Source organism: Geospiza fortis, unplaced genomic scaffold (genome assembly GCF_000277835.1).
Source record: "Geospiza fortis unplaced genomic scaffold, GeoFor_1.0 scaffold85, whole genome shotgun sequence".
Taxonomy (NCBI): Eukaryota; Metazoa; Chordata; class Aves; order Passeriformes; family Thraupidae; genus Geospiza; species Geospiza fortis.
The window spans coordinates 3834775-3840384 of NW_005054358.1; the positions used below are offsets into that span (position 1 = coordinate 3834775).

At 48.0% G+C, this 5610-nt stretch overlaps 1 protein-coding gene across 1 annotated transcript in view; it reads right to left on the reverse strand.

The window, feature by feature from the left end:
• ASTN2 (astrotactin 2) overlaps positions 1-5610 on the reverse strand; it is a 297150-nt gene that overhangs the window by 246032 nt on the left and 45508 nt on the right. The window lies entirely within an intron of this gene.

Consider the following 5610-nt stretch of genomic DNA (forward strand, 5'->3'; position numbering starts at 1 on the left):
GAAAGAGCTGTAGATGCAAAAGGAATCAAAACCGAGTTAAAATAAAGAAATAAGTAACAGTAGCTGTTTGGATAACTCCTATCTGAAGCCAAACTGACCTCAGCTACTTAATCCTGCAAAGTTGGACGTTATAATAGAAGTGGAAGCTTAGTTTTGTCCCCAGCAGTGCCACCTTGGGTGACATCTTTGTCATCCCTCTACCCTGCAGCCACTATCAATGGGAAAAGGATTCTCTGCTTCATTTTCCTCCAGAAAAAGGTCAAATCCCTGTACACAGCACAGAATTCAAGACCCACAACTTCCCTCATCGACCACGTTGGGTTCACCCCATTCCATGCTCAATCACCCCATGCAACGTTGCCATCTGGGGGCTCAACAAGGCCTGGTGTCCCCAGGCTTCCCAGGAAAATCTGGGTGAGGAATGCTCTCCCCAGCACAGCACTAAGAAGAGCTGGCAGGGCAATGCAATTAGCTAAGTGGAAATTTTCAGTTCAATTAATTTAACCCTGGAAAGAGCACCAGAAAACTGACATTAAAAAAAAAAAATCAAATGTGGTCAGAGAAAGGTAAATTAGATGCAGATTTAAGGAGAAAAAAAAAATAAATTCACAAACATTTTCTTTTGAATCTTACTCAGTCAACCCCAAAACCATGAAAGTATAAAGAAAAAAAAAAGGTCTTTAAAACAAAGCACCCTGTGGCAGGGTATGTTCACACACACTGGCGTCACATACAGCTGAGGAAAGCTCTTCCTCCTCCCCAATCTTCCCTTTTCCTTCTGTCTCCACCCAAAACACCCCAGCAAGTGCAGGAGGTGCAGCAGCCAGGTGACAGAGCCATGGGCTTCCACTGTGAAAATCTGGGATGGTGCTGATCCCAGACAGCAGCCCTTGCACAGCTTGAAGGGTTTTATTCCACCAAGGACCAACTCAAAGAGCTGGACATGATGACTCGGGTGAGGTGAAAGCTCCCAGGTGAACTCCAGAAAAGCCTCACCAGCAAAATGTGATGTCCCATGGGCACCACAGGACAGTCAGTCAGGGCAAGGTGAAAGCAGAGGCGTCCTGACAAAAGCAGGGAGCATGGATGAGCCCAGCTGAGCCTCAGCTCTCCTCCCTCAGGGAGCTTTGGCTAGCTCAGGGCACAGCCAAGACCTCCACAGCACAAGAGCTGCATCCCTAGGTAGGCTGCACATCCCGATGAGCAGCACGTGGTGTCTCAGGAGAAGGACCATTATGGGTTATTTCTTCCCAAATCCAGAGTATTTTTAAAGCCCTGCCCCAGGAGAGGGCACCAGACCCCCTCTGTGAGCACAGCAGCCACCCCCAAGGGCACCTCCCAGCCCGGGGCTGGGCACACAGCACAGTCCCAGCCACAGCCTCAGCCCCTGCCCTGCTGCCTCTCCCCAGGGCATCGCTCCCCGGCTCTGGGGCAGCCAGGCTGGGATGCTCCGGGGCTGCATTTCAGGATCAATCAACGCTCTGGAATGCAGCATCCCTCCCTCCCTCCAGGTCTGCCAGCCCTCAGCTGAGACCTCTTCCTTCCAGCCCTCCCCTCCCACCCTCAGCTCTCTCCATCCTCTCTTTCCTTCAATTATTTATAAGCTCTGAATGGGCTTCACTCCACAGAAGTGTTTAGGGAGAAAGGATGTATGAAAGAGTCATTAGACAAAATAAAATTATATGGCATTGTAAATAGAGAGGGTGGTGTGGTTTGGTGTTTTGTTTTTGTTTTTTTTTTTTTTAAGTCAATCTACTTGAGGAAACAGCACCTTTCCCAGAGCTGCTGGAAACACTCAGGGCTAAATCAGATTTAATGAGGAGCAATGGGCAGCAGCTTATGCACACTCAGAGCAGGGAAGTAAAGCAAGGCAAAGTTTATCCCAGCTTTGTTTCCCTTGGGCTGAGGATCAGGTTTGGATGGTTTATCCCATCCTTCTGAAGGAATAACACTCGGAAACCCTTTCAGGGCCTTTCCATAGAGGAGGAAATCCTTCTGCTGTGTGCAGTTCCTGCAGGGAGAGTGCTCCAGCTGTAGGGCTTTGATGAGGTTAAACATTAATTAAATCAAACCACAAGAAAATAATTGCACACATGCATCCATCAGGCTGACTTGTCACTACTCAGAAAGAAAGTTGGATGCAAACTCCATCAGTGGAACTGTCACGAGGCCGTTAGGAGGAAATGAATGGATCCCAAATGGACAATTTCATTTAGGGGGAGGAAAAAAACAACTCTCATGGATTGCAATGGATTAATGAGGCAAAGGGTTTATGCTTGCAACTGGATGGGAAATGTAAACATCCCGAGCTGTGGTATCATCCTTTGCCCTGAGGGGCTGTTTGCACTCCAGCCACTTGCCTGCCGGAGGCACAGGTAACCACAGGCTGTAAAAACAGAACCTCCAGCACAGAGGAAGCCAGGGAATGGGCAGAGAAAGGCATGGATCAGCTCAGCAATAGTGCCCAGCCACCACATCTACAAGGAAAAAGACATTTAAATTTAAGAGGAAAAAAGGATGGATGGGATGGGGCTGTGCAGAGCGAGATCTCCACTGGAGACACTGGGACTACCTGGCTTTTTGGGGATTTCTGAGGACTGAGAGCTTAAAATCTCTTTTTTTAGGATGTGCTAGTGAGGCATCCCTGTGGCTGGGGACTCTGGAAGTCAGAGTCCCCTCCTGAAGCCCGTGGGGCACATTCTGCCTCAGGCTCCTCATCCCTCACAGACTCTGGGTACAAAGCAATCTCATTTTCTCATACTGAGGAAACCAGTGGGGACTGAGAGTGGGGAGAGAGACCAAGGGTGCTCTTGTCCTTATAACCTCTGACTTTCCCATGGTCACTAATAGGCAGAGGAGCCCTGGGGAGGTGGGAAATGGGGTGGGGATGTCTCCAGAGAGTGGGGACAAGCCAGGCTGGCTCAGGGCCATGCTCTGCTCCCATTCAGCCAGAGGCTCTGCCTGCAGCTGGGCACTGTGTATCCTCCTAAACTCAGCTGCAAGGATTAACTGACTTGTTCCATTAGTGACCAAAAAGCCTCTCACCTCCAGTTCAAAAATGAAATAAAAACACACACAAAAGAAAAAAAAAAAAAAAAGAGGCTGGAGCAGGGAATCAGGGAAACTTTCCCTGACAATCTCTGTGGACCCTAGAGCACCTGCACCCACACTAAAATCCAGAGACGTGTATTTGAATAACTACTGGAAAACAAACCAAATAATTTAAACCAGTTAAAGAGTCAGAACATTTTCTTCACACTAAGTAAATAATTTATGGGCAGAGCTATAATAAAAAAAAAAGCCCTCTCCAGGCCTGTATTGCAGGAAAACATATCAGGAATAAAAGATCACATTTCAGACTCATAAATAAATGAAAAACAAAGGGGTTTTTTTTTGTTGTTGTTGGGTTTTTTTGGTTTTTTTTAAGAATAAGAATAAGAATAAACAGAAACCAGAGTATTTCCTTCCCAGGTCCCAGAGCTGAGACAAAGATCCTCAGTGCACTGGACAGATCATGGCCAAGGGACCTTCATCTCCATCACCCCTGAAGGGATCTGATATCTCCTTCTCCTCCAGAGATGGAGACCTGGACCCAAACCCTTGGCACAGCCTTTTGTGTGGTACAGCCTTTAGACCCATGAATGCTGTGCTCCCACTAAAGCCCCCAAGCACTGGGAAAGCAGAAAGAAGAGATGCCCCAATAATGGGAGTGACAGCCAAAATGAATTTCACCCCTTCATGAAACTAAAACCTGACAAGAAACGGTTTCATTGTGTTTTAGCTGGGGCAGCAGACAGGGACTCTGAGCTTGCAGCAGGATCCCTTGGAGGGGACACGACGTGACACAACTCACAGGCACCTCCACCAGCCCACCCAGAGGATCTCTGTGGGGTTTGTCCTGCTCTCACCCCACCACAGAGGAGCTCTGGTGTCCCCACGCTCAGCAGTGAGGGTGAGGAGGCTCCCACCTTCCTCCCCAGCCAAGCTCCTCTGGCCATGGCTGATGCCTTGGAGTGGCTGCCTAGAACAGAGGCTGGACAAGATTAAGAAAATAAAAGTAGGTATTTGTAGTAATTGCATATCCTCTGAACAAAGAGAGACATAGTTCTCCCAGGATTTTAGAAGCTGTGGGAAACTTAGAAGAATTCAAACAATTATTATCTCTCTTTCTATAACCATTGTTTATAGATATGATTCTCCAGAGTGTGCTATCCATAGTTCACCAGGAGTGTGAGAGAAGATTCCTAAAGGCCAATTAAGTCTTAGGTCCACCATTGTTTCTATAAGAACTGTAGATTTCTAATAATAAAGTGGTTTTTTTTCATGCCTTCTGATGATGAAGTCTCTGTATCACCTTTGGCTGTCCCCGATACCCCTTAGGTGATAGGTATTTCTTAAAGGCCTTCAACAGGGACACCTTGGGCAGTCAAAGCCTCCCAGAGGCTGCACCCAAGCTGGACAATGGTCACAAGTTTTTCAGACAGATATAAGTTTAGTCTATTTGCACATGAGGGGTTAATCCTCCAATTACAGCTTCAGGTAATGAAGTCATTTGCCCCCAGTATACCCCAAATTCACTTTTGTTTATACTTTTTGTGGTGTGAGGCAGTATGGTGTTGTTGGTTCTCAGGCCTAGAAGGATTGCTTTGTCTGACCAAAACATGAAGAGAATTGCCAACATTTCATGTGGAGTGTGTCAGATGGTGTCAGTAGTGGTGGGGCTGGGATGCCTTGGAAGAACTTCCCAGTTTAAGTTACAGCGAGAAGTTGGAGCATTCTCCCAGGGTTCCCTGCCCCTCACTGTAAATGGAATTCTATTTGTCATTTAAAGTTCACTCCCCCGTTCCAGAATGTTCTATATTCCCAGATTTCCCACTGTGCTTCCCCAGACCACCACACCCTCCCTGCTCCCTCACTGGCCAAAGCTGTATCACCCTACTCTGACCCCTCCTCCCATCCCTATCCCCACTGGTGTGTTCATGTCCTGACCATGCCTACCCTTCCCCAGTTATATACTCTGGACCCTCCCTTGTTCTTGGCTCTGTCCTTGCATCCCCTCAACTGTGGTGTCCTCCTGCCCTGTCCTGGACCCTTGTTTCATCCCTAAATAAACCCTGTTGCATTTTCCACATGAAGAGTCCTCGTGCTTACTTTTGAGGCATTGAATACAACATCCAGGCTCGGGTGTCTGGTGGGCTGAGGGAACTGTTAGGAGCAAAGACGCTCTGGAGAAGGCGAGCACCCTGACACCCCCTGCCTGGGGTGTTGTGTTGCACTAATAGTTATTTAGTTGTTTGCACTGGGTGTTTTGGTGATTTGCACTGTTCACGCGATTTGTATGTTATATCACATGGTTTGTTCTTCCCCCTCTCCTATCACATGGCTTCTCCCTCACCCACTCCTGTCCCCAATACACCCCTGGTGGTTCATTCCCTGGTCAGTCCCTTCCCTCACCCCTGGTATCCCATTGCCCATGGTCCTCCTCCACCCCCCCATTTCGCCCAGGCATAAAAGTCTCCCGCCATCAGACCATGCCCTCTTTTCCATCTGGGAAGTCACCAGAGGTGTCCCAAGCAAGTCAATAAACAGAGGACGTCCATCCCCACATAG